General features: G+C 39.3%; 1 protein-coding gene and 1 pseudogene across 8 annotated transcripts in view; one reads left to right on the top strand and one right to left on the bottom strand.

Annotated features, from left to right (window-relative positions):
• LOC149786919 (AAC-rich mRNA AAC4 protein-like) overlaps nucleotides 1-18,256 on the top strand; it is an 86,674-nt gene that overhangs the window by 16,491 nt on the left and 51,927 nt on the right. The window lies entirely within an intron of this gene.
• The window catches only part of LOC149786920 (uncharacterized), a 33,274-nt pseudogene that overhangs the window by 12,841 nt on the left and 2,177 nt on the right, over nucleotides 1-18,256 (bottom strand).

Raw genomic sequence — 18,256 nt, 5'->3', positions numbered from 1 at the left:
GACAAAGCAATACTAACATCTGTTGTTGTCAGTGAGGGGATTATTTGTTACTCAAAACAAACCTCAGTTTGGTTACCAACTCCAACTGATACTGCGTGTTATTCTGACTTAAAATTAAATTATCCTACAACGTCTGAAGAAGAATTACGCACACTGGCGTATAAACATGATGAGCGCAACTGTAAAGATCTCGGCCGAAGATTGATAGGTAAATTTACTCAAGGTGGAGCATATGATCATAAACGACATCACAGTCGATTAATTATGGATGAAGAAGAATTAAATTTCATTATCGCTGATACTACTGCGAAAGATACATTTTGTAGCCGCGAGGATATAATAATATCATTGCCGGGGATGCCTGGAAAACGATTAGGAACAGTTGTTAGTTATATCGACGGTGATTCAGCTCAGTACACTCATTTGAGATCCTCTATGCTGGCTTATGTTTCTATAAATTTATTGTCGATGGTGAATAGAGTTCCCTTCGCGGTAAGGGTTGCAACAGATTCGTTTTATATTAACGAAGACGATTTAACAGCGTTAGATTTACCAACATCGGATGATCAATGGGGAACATGGCGAGTAAAAAAGGAAGAGTTGCACGCGTACTGTGAATCAGCTGATGTTGAAATTAAAGATGAATATCGTAAATCAACAACCTTGTCGTGGACAACTTTGTCGTTGCCTTCTGTGTACGATCCAATTGCTAGACACAGAACAGTTTATTTGAACGGACCTGGAGGCTGTGGTAAGACAACTCGTGCAATCGAACTATTCCGCGGTTCTGATTTGGTCGTGCTAACACCAACACACAGACTTGCCAGAGAAATGATACAACGCGGAGTAAAGGCCTGCACTTATCACGGCTTTTTCAAATACAGCGGCGGTACATGGACTCCTACACGAATGGGAACGAAGTATATCCCGGAGAAAATCATCTGGGATGAAATAGACACTGTGCCGCTGGATACATTACAACGGTTCCTGACGTGGTTGTTAACGAAAAATACCGCAGTTGTGATGTGCGGCGATCATGGTCAACCACCACCATTTGTCGGCGAATCTCCCCACGAATGGTTGAGAGGGTTTGTTGATTATTACGAGGAAATGCGTGATGACATCAGAGCGCTTGATGACACATTAAAGGAGTTTAAAAAACTAATTAGGCTACAAACCAATAAGGTGCAATGTGAAATAATGCGTGAAATAATTCCAGAGACTTCATTTGATAACTTTTTAACGGCGTGGAAACCAGATGATTTAATTGTTGCAAGTAGAAAATCAGTCAGAGATACACTTCAGCGGCGACTATTTCAGTTACAGCGGCAGAAATTTCCAACGTTGGAAGTGCCGTTATGTTATAGACCAGATGATACACGATTGCAGAATATTGATGTTGATATTCCCGGAAAACCAGAGAAACAAAATTTAGTATTGAATGATATAGTAACAGTTAACGTCGATGCGGTCGAAGATGCATTAGCAATAAATAAATCACCGTGGACACTAGGATATGCTATGACGATTCATTCAGCACAAGGATTAACTATTTCTGATACAACTGTTTGGATCGTTGATGACCGCATCGAATGGTCAAATTTAGTTTATTTAGCCGTGTCCAGAGTAAGAAAGATGGCTCAGTTACGAAGAATTGTATTAGATACGTCAACGAAGTCAGCCGTTGTTGAGTTAACGCAAAAAGATCAAATAAGAAAAAAATTAGACAGTTACCGACAAAGCGACAAGAAAAATAATAGAGAGTTTAACCTGGATATCAACGCTGTGTTGTCGTTACGTGAGCGTCAGAATAATCACTGTGCGAGTTGTAATTGTTTATTGCTGTGGCAGTATTCGAAAAACGACCCAAGACAATTTACCGTGGATAGAATAGACAGCAATCTCGGTCATACGCGTAAAAATGTAATGCTGACCTGTCTTGAGTGTAATCGACGCAGAGGTGTTGCTGCAGTTATTTAAGTGATCGAGGTGGTAATTGTGTATCCGTGGGAATCACCTGAAGTTGCTCGCGTGTGAATCCACGCTGAGGAGCAGTCGAATCTAATCTGTAGATTGCGTTTCTCCCAGTTGATCTGGTTATGCTGGATATCTTGTGTGTGGTAACACTCCATGTGGGATCGGTTGCTCTTTTTTTTCCTCCTTCTAGTTCGCCTGGTTCGTATAAATACCTAACGGTGACATTACCCAGCAACGGGGACGCTAGCGTCGTTGGCTGCGTTGAAACACGTTCACTGACGCGGGGTATATATTTTTTTGTGATTGCATTTACAGGTCTCATGTTTGTTGTTCTGGTAATTTCATTATTCAGTGCGGCTATCACGTTTGGCAGTCTTGCAACCCATTCACGAGATCTCGTATCGTAAATGAATTCCCTCGCGTACTGGTATCCGAATAATCTCTCAGCGAGTGTTCTATTAAATCGCTCAACAATTGCCTGATCCCGATGAATTTCAGTATGTCCTCGTCGTATGGTAACGTTATGCTGCTTTGTCAGTGATGATACCGCGCCCTGAAATTCCTTGCCAGGATCAACTTGTAATAATCGAGGCCAGCTTAGAGGTCCTCGCTGATAAATTCGTTTAAACGCAGAGGCGACTTCGGACGCTGTTTTAGTCGCTAACGGTTCTGCTTCTTTGTATCTACTGGCAACATCAACTACTGTTAGCGCGTATTTGTATATTTTTCTGCGGACAGTATCATGAGGCAGGAATAGTATGTCAGCCTGATGAACTTCATTGGGCACACTAACATCAAAATGTGCAAAATTGATTTGTCGAGGTGGTGGTAAGTAGATTTGCCATATTGCTTGTTTTGATAGCCAATTTTTGGCAACCTCGCGTGTTACTGATGCCGCGTTGGCGAGTTTATTAATTGCTGCATTACCTCTCCAGTATCCGGCCGGGGAATAATAAATCGCTTCCATTGTTATTAATTATCCAGCGCCTAATGCTAATTTAGATTTCATCGCTGATCTTATTAACCAATTAGCGAGTGACTCCTTAAATGATTTATTTTTTATGGCGCTTAGTGCATGAATTAATTTCACATCCGCGATATGCCTGTCTTGCAGATCTTTACTTCGATAAGCAACATCATGCATGTGACACGCTGCGTCGATAGCGTTTATCGGATACTCTCCCGGTTTTGGTTTAGATTGTTCATCAAGTCTGATATCTAGTCGTGTCCCTGGACCGCAGTAATTGTATCCTGGGAGATGTTTTTCTCCGGGATATTTAGCCCAAGGGGTACCTGGAAGTCGTCCGAGGGTTGCTGCGATGTCACCTCCGCTGACTTTGTCAGGCTTTTTTTTTGAAATCTAAATTTTTTTGTGCCACATCGCGCACACTTACCAGAAAGTGCTTGTCTGTTATTTTTTGTTGTAATGGTTGTTAGATCATTCGTAGGGGTTTGTGCCTTACACTTCACACAATATAGATCCATAATTATTATTCCTTATATACAAATGGAGATCACTGATTTTTCTGCGACGCGAAGGAAAGAACCAGTCAAGCATAATTCCGCGCTACCAAATTCTATCAGAATGATCATCATAGGACCGTCAGGATCAGGTAAAACGCAACTGCTACTGAACATGATAATGAAGTGGATGAAATGGGACAAACTATACTTGATAGCTCCGTCTGTGGATGATCAACGTTGTTATGATGTTATAAAAGATTTTAATGAGAGTGCAAAAGCGCTGAGTGAAGACGGCGAGGATGTTGTTGAATTTATAACTGATATTGAAGAAGCTCCCTCCGTGGAAGACCTCGACGGGGAAATAAATAACCTAGTAGTGTATGATGATGTGATGCTGGACAAGCAAAAAAATCCTGCAAGAATATTTTCACGAGGTCGTCATAAAAACACTGATGTGATTTATGTTACTCAGCGTTATACACAAATTCCTAAAGTAATTAGAGACAACTGTAATCTTCTTGCTGTGTTTAATGGAGTTGATGTTCACACGCTGAGAAATATTCATCAAACCTGGTGTAGCGGCGATATGGATATTAATAAGTTTAAGAATTTCTTTAGTCATGCTCAAAGAAAACCTCACGGATTTGTGACAATAAATTTACACGACCCGCGGACACGATACCGTATCGGCCTTGATACATTGTATAGTTAACATAAAAATGTTTCCTTGGAAATCTTCGTCTTCGTAGAGCAGCAGGGAGGGCGCAAACTACACCTGATTTTTCGATGATACCTCACCGTGGAAATTATGTCGGATACGAGTCGGATTTATTGAAGTAACTCGCGTTATATCAGCGGAAATACAAAGCATTTTCAAGGACATTTTTTTTTGTCTCGTTTTCTGAATAAAAGTGTTATTTCGTCGAAATAAGCCCTCTATCGGGAATAGTTTCCGCGGAGGGGGTATTTCGGAAAAGTATTTTGTAGGATTCGCCCTCCCTGCTGCTCATGAAGATTTATCGTGATAAAACCATGCGGAGTCATCTGAGCGCGGCTGAACAAATTTTTAAATTTATTCATATCCATGTCACCGTTGCACCAGGTCTGATGGATATTTCTCAACGTGTGCGTATCTACGCCATTGAATACCGATAAGATATTACAATTGTCTCTGATCACCTTTGGAATCTGCGTGTATCTCTGTGTCACGTAAATAACATCGGTATTCTTGTGTCTGCCACGCGAAAATATTCTAGCCGGGTTGGTCTGCTTTTCCAGCATAACATCGTCGAATACAACAAGATTATTAGTATCACCGTCCAAATTCTCCACGGATGGAGCTTCGTTGATATCCGTGATGAATTCGATCGTGCCCTCATCGGTATTGTCGCTAAATTCCTTCAGCACTTGGTAACAACGCTGATCATCGACGGATGGTGCAACCAAGTACAACCTGTCCCATTTCAGCCATCTCATAATCAAATTCAGCAATAATTGCGTTTTACCTGATCCTGATGGACCAATGATTATCATTCTAATCGAATTCGGTAATGCAGCATGATGTTTCACTTGTTCGCGTCGTTTCGTGGCTGAAAAATCAATTACATTCATGTTAATAAAATACATGGATCTATATTGTGTTAAGTGTCGCACGCACACAGCTACGATAAATCCGACCGAAATCGTCACACGCAAAAACAGAAACGCAATCGCAGGAGAGTGCGAAGTTTGTAAGACACGCAAGTTTAGATTTGTAAAAAAAAAAGTAGAAGAACCGGAGGAGATATCGCAGCCTCCTTGACAAATCTACCTGAATTACCCTGGGCGAAATATCCCGGAGAGAAGCATCTACCAGGGTACAATTATTGCGGACCTGGAACAAGACTCGATATCAGACTTGATAATAATAAACAACCAAAGCAAGGCGAAAATCCAATAAACGCCATCGATGGAGCTTGTTATGATCACGACCTCGCACATCGCAGCGGAGATTTACAACAAAGGCATCTTGCTGATATCAAGCTAATTCACGCACTAAACGCGATTCCTAACAAAAAAATTCAAAGAGAAATTAGCATCCTGGCTGATCAAAGGCGCGATGAAAGGCAAATTAGTATTCGGCGCTGGTAAATAATATGGAACAGATATATTATTCTCCGCGAGGATTCTGGCGAGGAAAATCAGCGATCGCCAAACTCGCCAAGGCCGCATCGGTAAAACAATCCGTCGCTGAATCGTGGCTATCAAAACAGGCAATTTGGCAAATATATCTTCCTCCACCTAAAAAAATACCATACGCGAGTTTCACCGTCAGTGTCCCCAATGAGGTCCATCAAGCGGATCTAATGTTTCTTCCTCACGATACCGTCGACGGAGTCACATATAAATACGTCCTGACTATTGTCGATATCGCCAGCAGGTACAAAGAAGCAGAGCCATTATCAAACAAAACAGCAACGGAAATTGCTAAAGCATTTAACGAAATTTATTCACGATCCCCATTAACATGGCCAAATCTTCTCCAGGTTGATCCAGGTCGAGAATTTCTCGGTGCGGTTACTTCATTGATGAAAAAAAATAACGTTAAAATCCGACGCGGTATCGTAGGTGTTCATCGCAATCAAGCTATCATTGAAAGATTTAATAAAACGCTCGCAGAACGATTATTCGGATACCAATACGCGCGTGAATTTATTCAGGATAATCGATCACACGATTGGGTATCGAGATTGCCTCATGTAATCAGCGCGTTAAATAACGAGACGACTCGAACAATATCGATGAAACCCGCGATTGCAATTACAAAATCGAATATACCTTTGAAGCGAGATTCCACAATTCAGCCTGTACTAGGTACGGTCACAGTTGGATATTTATATAAAGAAGGCGAGGCTGAAGGAGGAAGAAAAAGAGCAACCGACCCAACCTGGAGTGTCACAACGCACAAAATATCCGCCGTAACAAGATCGTCAGGAAGACCAGCGATTTATATTCTAGATTCGTTAGCGCCACAACGCGGATTTACCAAAGAAGAATTACAGATAGTACCTGAAGATACTCAATTACCACCAGCGTCATTAATGTAGTTTATTCGAATTCGCCCTAGCTGAGATAGTTTTCTTACTCTCGACACGGCCAAATATACCAAATTTGACCAAGATATTCTATCATCGACGATCCAAACTTGACCATCTACGGTCAATCCCTGCGACGAGTGTATCGTTGTTGCGTAGCCTAATTTCCATGGCGATTTTTCTGCATTTAGCGTATCATTAACAAGATTAATATCAACAAAGATAATATCATTCAGGACTAGGTTTTTTTCTTCTCCGCATGGCAGAGTAACATTAATATTTTGTTGTCGAGTATTAGCGGGCCTGTAGCATAACGGTACCTGCAGCGTTGGAAATTTCTCACAATGCAGCTTGAATAACATTTCCTGAATAATATCACAAATAATTTTCCTACTAGTGACAATCAAATGATCAGGACGCCACAAATTTAGAAAATCGCTCATCGGAGTTTCATCGATTATTCTTCTCATGACGTCACATTGAATCTTATTCGGTTGTAATCGAATTAATTTTTTAAACTCGGTCAATAAAATCTGTCGATCTATAATCGGCGTCGATTTCCTCGTAATAATCAACGAAGCTTCTAAGCCATTCGTGAGGCGATTCACCATCAATCGGATTAGGTTGGCCATGATCGCCGCACATTATTACGGTGGTATTTTTTCCCCCCAGCCAAGTTAATATCGATTTTAATATAGCTAAATTCACCGTGCAAATTTCATCGAAGATTATAATCTTGTTGATATATTTATCGCCCATTGATAAACAATCTAGCGTGTCGATGCTTGTGATCAACGGATCCACCTTGAGTGAATTTGCCGATTATTTTTCTTTCTATATCTTTCGCGTTATCACAGTCTGTCGGCAACCACACATCGGTCTGTTTCCTGTACGATATAATCGCCTCACTCACTGTCAACGACACTAACATCGATGAATCTAGCATATATCTCAACAACACCGTAGGAACCCAACGACGCTGAGAGAAATGCCTGCCGAACCAAATATAGCAGATTTTATGTAAATTTTCAGCAAATTCAAACGACGTGACACAAGCGAATCCTGTCATGACAAAATCAGGCAACGGTCCGTTAATTGCTACCCTTGTCATTTCGCTGGTAGGATGGCTGAATTTAGCAAAATACTCGGCACAATTGCCATATCCAAGAAAACTTCCAGGATAACACGCGCTCATGTCAACGGAAATCATATCCTCGAAATCATACCTGGTATTCCACAATCCGCCATGGCCATACTCGATACAGCTACGTTGAATATCAGCAAGATATTCGTTTCTTGTTGGCCTCCATGAGTTTTTCTCTCTAGCGGCATGAGCGGCCACAGACGAAATTGTAAAACAATTCGTTAGTAATTGATCGGGATTTGACGAATATTTCACCGCGAGTTTTTTCATTGATTCATGTAATATTTCGTTCCTGTAAATATCACCGCATGGTAGGATAAATTGATCGTATTTTTCCTCGCTCGAGAATAACCATATCGATATTGGATCAGATGCGCTTATTTTTTTGATAAATCTGAACATGTCATCGGAATTATTATTCTCCGTGGAATTTTCCGCAGATTTACTATCTGCAGGATAAAATTTAACTATTTTATCCCGCGGAAATATCATTACCGAATGCGACCACGCATGAGAATTATGATCGATTGGCGCTCCTCGGGATCTATACGGCGACGAGTATAATATTTCTCCCGATAACGTTTTCACCGTGATAGGAAATTTTAGTTTTTTACTCAACGCAGCCACGTCATCTACCGATGCACCATCAGCGACGGTCCTTGCCCACACATTAATTTTATCCAACCTTAATTGAGTCAAACCAGATCCACGTCGAGCGTTTTTCATGTGCTCGATTACGCGCTCAGCCACGCAATTTATCATCGGTGATTCTTTCATCGCAGGTAGGTTTTTTATATCCGGGTTGTTATTTAGCCGATAAATTCCATAAACAACAGCGCTGGCAGGATTTTACCTGGCATAATAAGGGCCATCGATTCCCAATAACAATCCTGGTTTAGAATTTTTATCGAGAATAACATTTTTCTTACCGCCACGCACTGGATCTCGTTTATCGCGAATAATCCAAGTATCATCAGGCATTTGTGCGATAAATTTTATTCCAAAAATAAATCTCTCCCCGGGGTGCTCAGTTTTTATATGCTCGATTATTTTCTTAGCTCGCTCCAGATTCATCGTAGCATCGATGGAATTTGTTTTCCAGGTCGACCAAGTGTGAACTGCTCCATCGTCGAAGAATTCTTTCTTCGCTCGATCAACCTCAGGAATTATATATTCTGCCTCATCAAGATCAAATGTATCCATGATTATATTTTAGACAAATATCTAAATTAATAATGCATTGCAAATGGCTATTAATCGGCTCAGTAAATAACTGTGACAAATCCTGCAGAGGTGATTATTGCGGCGCTCACATACATGCGATTAGGCGTGGTAGTAAAGGACCACAGCGGTGCTTAGTTTGTCAAGTTGGCACGCGAGGGAAAACTCGATTGTGTCTGGCGTGTGGAGGAAAGAATTATCGGGAATTGCGGCGATATTATGAAAAAAAATCCTCGTCCGTGATAACATGTGAAGAAGATTATATTAATCGATTTCAAGCTAATAACGATTTAGACAAATAGATATTCCTATATGAATCCAAAATCAGCGATTCCAGAATCAACAATTCTAGAGAAGATGACATACGAGTTTAAATCTCATCCTACGATCACAGGATACGAGGCGTCATCCGATGGTATCGTCAGGCATATCAGAACAAGAAATCAAGTCGGTAATATTTGTAATTCGGGTTATTTGATATGTACCTTCAGCGAGAATAAAAAAAGAAAAAAAACAAATTATATTCTTCACAGGTTCGTATACGAGTGTTTTCACGGACCTATCAAGGGTGACCTTGTTATCGACCACATTGACGGAAATAAACTAAATAACAAATTATCTAATCTTCGCGCGGTAACTCCGAGTGAAAATTCAATTTGTGGTAATACCGGTAAATATCCGAAACATGCCAAGGCGGTTAAATCGATAAATCGAGAAACAAACGAGGAAATTATATTTACATCGATGAATGCCGCTGCAAGATATTTTAGTATTCACTCGGCATCGGTGTGGCGAGCAGCAGAAAGAATAATCAACGCAGCATTTTCCTATAAACTCGGCGAGTGGATCGAGTTTTACTATATTCCGATAATATCAGACTCGGAAAATTAATTGAAGATTACAAAGTATAATATAAATGAACGAGGAAAACGTAAACAATATCATCAAAGCTATCGAGAATTTGAAAAATAAAAATAAAAATTTATCTTCGGATTTGGACGCAGATAAAATCCGGTCCGAATTTGAGACGATTATCCAAGGAAAACTCGAATACAGGTACACGCTACCATCCGAATACAAATTCATAAAGAAAATCCAGATTGCGATTTATCAATCGCTTGCGTCTGTCAGCGATGATCAAATCGAGGATTTGTTAAATTATCGACGCTGGTAGAAAAAGTAAGGTCAAGTTTATCCGACGAATATGAATCGAGAAAAATTACTAGCTCACGCGTCAGGCAGCTAAAAAAGTTAGTCGATGAAAGTAAAAATTGAAGATTTTTAAAATTAGAATCGAAGATTCTCAAGATTCTTAAATATAACAAAATTTTTCAATTTTCTTGATTTTGACTACCAACTACCCCGTCAGAAACAAGAAAAATTGATATTTTATTTTAGAAAATACAAGAAAAATGTTCAATTTTCTTCATTTTGACTACCAATTACCCCATCAAAATCAGTAATTTCCAACTTTGTCAAATTATTTTTATTTTTTATAAATAAATTTTATTTGTTAAGAATATTATTTTTACTGAAGATTTATTTTTTTTGCTAAATAACAACGAAATTGTTCAATTTTCTTGATTTTGACTACCAACTACCCCGTCAAAAATAAGAAAATTGTACATTTTTCTTTGATTTTGACTACCAACTACCCCGTCAAAATCAAGTAATTTGTACATTTTTCTTGATTTTAGTAAAAAAAAATAAAATTTCAGTGAAAATTAATATTCTTAATAAATAAAATTAATTTATGAAAAATAAAAATAATTTGATAAGTTGGAAATTGCTTGATTTTGACTACCAACTACCCCGTCAAAATCAAGTAATTTGTACATTTTTCTTGTATTTTGTAAAATAAATATCAATTTTTTCTTATTTTTGACGGGGTAGTTGGTAGTCAAAATCGCGCATTTGTAAAAAAATATTATTTTTCCCTGATTTTTATTTTTTTTTTGGTCATTTTTCTCTGGTGGACAAATTTAAAAATCTTCGATTATTTCACAATCTCACCAGTAAATTTATACTAAGTGTTTCTCCGCGTATATCAAGTAAATTTCCATTTTGATCCGTCGGTTTGAAATTTATCCTCGACAATAATCGATTGTGACATCGCAGATAAAACGGATTTACTGGCTCTTTTATTATCAAAAATCCCGGAGAGGCGCTAGGTGAAAACGAATATAAAATGAATCCCTGCTGTGCCTGTTCTGACGTAGATGCATCTGCGTTGTAGCTACCTTCGACGACATCCGCGTGAAGATTAATCGCGACAACCTCCGTTATATTAACAATACCCGGCGAGATATGCCGTCCCTGCCCGGTTGGATCATTATTGTGTTTGAGAATCGATTCTGATTGTAATTTTTTAGTCCACGCGGCATGTCATTTCGGAAATAACTCATCGATGGTATCAACGACGGATTTTCTCATTTTATCAACGTCATAATCAGGAAATTTGAAATTTGGTAACGTTTCTTCGGTTAATCCGAATACTGTCATAAATTTTTGTTTTTCTCCTGAATTTTTGATCAACTTGAAGCTGCTAATAGGAAGAACATAATCGGCAATTGATATATCATCAATTATCGCACGAATGAACATACCGTGATAATATTCAATATCATTCGCAAGTTGATTTAAAATCTTCACGCGTTCGATAATTTCGCTGCATGAGCCTGATTTATTTACGATACATTCATGAAAGGATTCCCGCAGTAAATTTAACTGTAATTTATGTTCTTGATTAAATTCGTCGATGGTTCTTCTTATCAAGATACCGTCTATGGGGGCTATTATCCTGTTAATGTTGGTAGCGTCGAAGATTTCCACACCGGGGGGAATTTTGGGAAGAGGCAACCACGAGAGAATTCTTTTGTCCCTGAAAGTAAAAGCGAACATTACCAGGTTAAATTTGTAGCTGTTCATGAGACTGATGGCACTGCTGATTAGAGGTTTATGTCTGATAGTTCCGTACCATCCTTTATCGGTGATAAAATCTGATTTTTTTGGCTCCGGTAGCTCTGGAGGAGCTTCTTCGTGCCAACCTGGAATAATAAAATCAGATTTTTCTGGTTTTGCCAGAGGTGCGATTTCGGGCCAACCTAGAACTGTCCTAATCGATGACTGGTAAATATCGACGACATATGGCGATTTTACTTCGATTATCGATGACAGCGTTGGTTCGTGCGCGGATATTTTTATTCCCGGTTCAGTATCGCCAGTTATATTCGATATTCTACCAGTAAGTTCCTTGTTAATTTGCTCAATTTCGTAACTGCCTGTTGGTATGCCAACGACGATCCAATCGGGAGTTCCATCGAGGCGGTTTTTATTGGCAAAAACAAGCGAATTGTTCGATAATAATCTACCGAATGATTTTGATCTAATATTGGGCCAGCTGTTATAGACGCGTAACTGTGACAGCGCAATTTCCTTGACGCTAATTGGTATTGGGAAATCAATACTAAATTCTGGCCTGGTTGAGCTTGCCGATATCAGCGTTGTTATCGGCGGCGTTGTGTTTGTCACGATTTGAGCTAGTTCCGACATTATTGATATTCATTTGTTCAATCTCAGAATAGATATTTACCATCATTGATAATTCTAGATCGGATATAACTCCGTCGTTGAGACTTTCAGAAAGCAGCGATGATAATTTCGAATACGCTTCGTTGACCTGGGATAGTTTACTCTTGTATAGGGACAATTTTTCACTCGTGCATGAGAATATTTTTTTTGCGATAATATTGAGAACACCTGCGATTGTTGTTGTTGATGATATTATTATCGTTGCTGCGATCGGCGCGATTGTTGTTACCGCGGATAAGATTATTCCCGCACCGGCGATAATTGCGCTTACCGAGTACACAGCAACATCGATGGCAACTAATCTACGCTGATATTTTTTTATTTTTGTTTGATACTCGTCTAGGAGTTTTTTTTAACGAATCCTGCCACGAACGCGCCTGATTGTATCGGTAATCCGATGCAGTCATTTATTAGTTAATTTATCTAACCAATTGCGTGCAGTGTACTGGATAAATATTCGATAATTACAACATAAATGGTTGGTCCCGTCGTGGTTCTATCTGGTGGTTCTAGCGTAAATGTTTCCTCGATATTTGCAATCATCAAAATATTAAAAAATTCGTCGTGGGTGTAACCCAAGGTTATTATCTTGAATCTTATCACGGAGAGAAAAAATATTCGATATACTCCAGTAATTGGCGCGGTAAAGCTAAATGTGTTATTCTCGGGTGTCCATGTACCTTTGTGTGTTTTTAACACAAATGGTACATGGCAGGGAAGATTTTTTGTTTCTACCTCCGCTGGTATTGAAATACGACTTAATATTTCAAGATTCACTGATGATATTTTTGTGTTAATATCGCTAATTTTTGTGGCTGAGTCGAGAAGTTTCGTGTTCAAATCTCGAATTTCTCCGTCGTACAATGATATATCAACCTTTTGACGCGCCAAATCATGTATCGCGTTAATATCCTCATTATTTTGATAATATCCTCGTTGATTTTTTTTTGTTTTCTCGTCGAGATAATGGTACGATGTTTTATCGCTTTTCTGACTCATTACGGTTTTTATCTCAGTAATATCGGTGAAAATGTTAGTAATATCCTTGCTGATTTTTCCTACCTTATCGCTAAGATTGTCGTGTGTGGCGGAGGAATTATCGCCGAACGTTTTTATATCTTCCTCAATTTTTTTACTAAGTTTAGCTAAGGTATCGTCGAGTTTTTTAAGATCGTTATTTAGCCTGTTAAGTCTCTTTGTCAATCTGTCCTGAAGATCGTCGTGTAATGTTTTATCGGCCTTCAGAAGCAACGTTGCTGATAATTCGCTATCTCTTTTTTCCATATCCGCGATATCAGCCTTCAGGGGTAACTTCGCTACAAAATCGGCGATATCAGCGATAGATTTTGATACCGACTCTGATAGGTGAGTAAATTGATCAATACGATTGTTATATTCGTCCCGCTTGATTATATCGGTTATTTTCACGTTACTTGTTTGTAATCTTCCTTCTTTGCTCTGAAAAACAGCAACTTCACCAGGATCTATCTCTGACAGCAATAAAAGATTATTAATATCATCCCTGGTGGCGAATTTTGATAGATCGACGTCAGCTACTTCCTTCTTCCTGTAGAGGAATCTTCCGTAAATATCAACCATGATACTTATCTGCGGCGTATTCAAATACGATTCTATGATACGGGCCGGATGATTTTGAAATTGCATCGAGGACGTTAATTGATTCAGGGCCGCATATCGGTGGATCCATTAGCGTCTGCGTCGGAAGTGTCGAGTACCAAATTGGAATATTTAACTTTGACACGTAATTGATAAATTCTTTTGGTGGAGCTAGTCCGTACGAGTCAAATTAAACAACTTCGCGAGGATTAATCGCGTAGGCGACCTAGTGTGTGCCAGGGCCGGTATTTGAATCGAGATTTATTATTCCTGTCTCGGTGGAATTTGGCTTTTCTGGTAGTTGATCCCGCATAAATACGCCTCTGAAAAATTTTATTTTTTTATTCTTGGCTTCGCTGAATAAATCTAAATTCGAAATAGGGCGCGCTAATCTCAGGCCGGATCCGTACGGAGGAGGGCGTCTTAGATAAAGGCCGCTTCCCTTTTTTTTACCGTATCGCCCTCCTATTTTTTCTAGTAGTTTTTTACCTGCGTATCCAGCCGCGCTTGATGCTAGACCGGTTGCTATTGACGGAGCAATTGCGGCTAATAATCCGGGAATAGCAGCTAGTAGAGGGAAAAATCCACCTGTTTTGACCATGTCTCTGATGGCACCTATACTAAGATTCACATGAACGCCGGAATTAGCTGATTTGGCTTTGGTAAAACGTCCATGTTGATTTTTAGTTAGCGATAGTTTGTTAGGTCCGCCCTGAATTTGGTCATTTTTCAGGGTTAATTTCATACCGCATCTCTTTGATATCGCTGTTTGGAGTTTTTTCATCTGACCCTGGGTCAGAGTTACGCTGACGTGTTCGTATGGCATATTAATAATCGTTTTAATCTAAATTTAGAAAATCTAGATTTTTTTTACATTTTCTCGACAGGTGCGTCGATGACTCTCATTCTGCTGCTGATGCCTTCCAGAATCATTGTTCTATCACTGAGGATTACCGCGATTGCTCTGGCTGGTCCACCTGTGTTAATTTTGGCTTTGAAGTGAATATCAACGACAGATTGTTTTACTAAATCAAGATGTTCCAGGGAAAAATAGTAGATAGGATAAAATTTATTAAAATCCAACTGTGATATTTGTAATCCAGTATCGATATTTTGATCACGACCCATAAAACACAACAGGCGATGATATGCGCGGGCGGTGAAATTATTAGCAAAATCAATCGATATTTCCTCGGATGGTTCTTGTTGCCCGTTTATTCTTAGTGATACATTTGTCGCTTCGAATTTGTCGAATATCATGTGACTGTGTTCTTGATCGTATCTATTTGAGTTTTGAAGGGCCACAAAGATGTGTCTGGGCGCCGAGACGCCTTGTTGTGACGCAATTCGCCAGGTAAATATTCCGTTGATATCAACATCGATAGAGTCGGTCGTAGTTGTCAGCCAGGACATAACAGACTTACCACCTTGATTCATAAATGACAATAATTTTTCTTCCTCAATTATCGATGGGACTATCGCTGGCATCCACAAAGTAAATTTGGTTAGAAACACCTTACCTGGATCGCCTCCTGTTCGCCAAATAGCTCTGTCATTGCCTGTGTCGTCTCGAACAAAGGAAATTGTGTGTTTTGCTCCGTAAATAACTTTCCTGAAATGCCTGCAAAATCCAAAAATGTGAGATAGCGGAATCGCACAGGAGAATATTAATTCATCGTCAGTCAACATGGATTTTCACGTGGCAAATCCAAGGTTGTAATTGGGATTTACCTTTATCATCACACTTTCGACGTCGGCATCATCGGCACCGGCAGTATGTTTTTTCGGTCTCCTGGTTTCATACTGGACATGATCAGCGGTATCGGAGTTATCTTTGGCAAACATCATACTAGGACCAGCTGATCTGGTAAAATCATCCGAGTATCTAGCTAGGCTTATTATCGTCATTGCTATATCAACGTTGCCCGTGATTGATTCAATTTCTCTTCCATCGATCATGTAAGTGGCACTCTTGAATAAAGCCATGTTTCCTTTGTTAACGAGTCCAACTTTAGTACCTGCTGCATAGGCGCTACCGTCATTTTTCGCAATTTTACCAGCAAATTCGATATATGCCTCAGACGGAAGAAAATATCTTGTCGTATCGTGAACTTGAATTTCAACACGATTAGTCGCATTTGGTGTCACTGTGTCGTACGAGAAATACTGGAAATCACGCACGGAGGTGTCCCTGCCTACAGGTTCGTCCATGTCGAATACTTCGTTTGACACTTGTGCGAACATTTATTATTAAGAATTTCATCTAAAACGAAGACCGCTACCCGATATGAAACTTGTATTCGCGACTTCCTTTACTAGGTCATTTATTTTTTTATTTGTGAAACTTGTGTTTGCAACTTCCTGTGCTAGGTCATTTATTTTTTTATTTGCTGCGTCGTTTATAGCTTTACTGACATCGGCGGGCATTTCGCTGGTGCTAGGTAATTTGACAGGCTGCTTTTTTTTACGCATTAAGTTTGATATTTTACTTTTGACAAAATCAAAGCCTTTGCTGGCCAAATTACCAACGCCAGATATGACAGTCTCACCGATCTTTCCTATTGCCTTTGATGCAATTTGCTTAGCTGCAGGTCCAATTTTAGGGACTACCCTTGTAACGAGACTTTTAACGATATCGCCTAATCCGTTGCCGTGGACGTATTTGTATACGGGCAATCGAGAATTAGCTACGCGGACCTGTCTAGGTCTGCGTTGATGTTTATGAACGATCATGTTATTCAATTGTGTTGTTTTAATCGATGAGTTCGTCAACGAGCTCTTTATAAATGTAGGAATTAATAACACCACCGCGAAATAATCGCTGACAAATATCTGAGACCTCGTTGATTATTTCAGAAGAATTATTTCCGGCTTGTTTTCCTCCGATTAGTATTTCGAGGCGAGATACGTCGTTAACAACACTGTCAGGGCAAATGGTATATCCGCTTCCTGTTTTTGGTTCCGACGTTGATGGTTCACTAAACCACGCTGACAATACATCTTCCTCTTCCTCTTCTGGTTTTTCTTCTTTTTCTTTTTCTCTTTGTTTTATTTTTTCTTCTTTTTGTTTTACTTTTTTCACAAATTCAAGATATTTAGGATCATACAGGAAAGGGGGATCTTTGTGGACGAAATATATCCAATCGATCCACTTTGATTTGTCAATAGGTTTTCCGTGAAGTCTTGGTTTTAAATATTCATCCCTTTTATCATAATCTGCGGCAATATCGACTAATTCATCCTTGTCTTCGAGTTTTTTAAGAGCATCCTTGGTAAAATAACTGCTAATACGGAATTTAGGTTTTTCAACTTCGGATGTCGTTGTTTTTTCCTGTGGTTGAATTTCTTGTGGTTTTTCAGAAGATTTTTCTCTTGTCGGAGGTATTCCCATATTATACGCATATCTTTTATCTGCGATTTTCAAGAATCGGATATAAATCGGGTCAGCGCTCTTCGCCTGGGGTAAATTAAATCTAGCTCGAAATAGCGCATTATACCAAAGATCTCGTCTACTTCTTTTTTTTAATCCTTCCTTTGTTAAATAAACTTGTTTATTACTGAAAGAATCTTCCGCGAATGTAGCAAATTCAAAAATATCATCACCACCAGTTTCTCTAAATTTATCAAATTTTTTAAATTGTTCCATTAATGAGTTCCAACCGCTATCGGTAAAGTTTTCCATTAATTTCTCGCGAGGACTTTTCTTCTGGCCTTCTTCTTCTTCTTCTTCTTCTTCCAACCATTCTGCTTGCTGCGGTTCTTGCCACGCTTGTATTAGCCGGTCTGGCAATATTCGTGTGTGTTCCTCAATGTCTCTCAACACAGGGAGAATTCCGCGTTTTCTGATATCTGGATCTTTTTCTTCACCAAATAAGACTCGCTCGGTTGATTCGGTAACTGGCTTTAATAATTTCGACGATAATTCGGTAAATCCCTGTTCTGCGTGTTCGTGTTCACGAACTTTTTTCATGAATAATTCTTTTGCTGGAATAAGTTTCTTTAATGCCGCTAATTGTTCTCACGCTAATCTAGCAGAATGAGGTTCTCCAACTGTACTAGTTTTCCGACTCATATTATTTTTAATCATATTATTTTAATGCGACGTAAAATGGACAAAAGCAGCCCCACGTGACAACAAAAAACAAAAAATTATTCCGCCTCGTTTATT

The sequence above is a fragment of the Sinohyriopsis cumingii genome, chromosome 12, assembly GCF_028554795.1.
Source record: "Sinohyriopsis cumingii isolate HCF-2022 chromosome 12, ASM2855479v2, whole genome shotgun sequence".
NCBI classification, from domain to species: domain Eukaryota; kingdom Metazoa; phylum Mollusca; class Bivalvia; order Unionida; family Unionidae; genus Sinohyriopsis; species Sinohyriopsis cumingii.
Note: the sequence above shows the minus strand (reverse complement) of the source record. Positions and strands in the feature narration are given on the sequence as shown.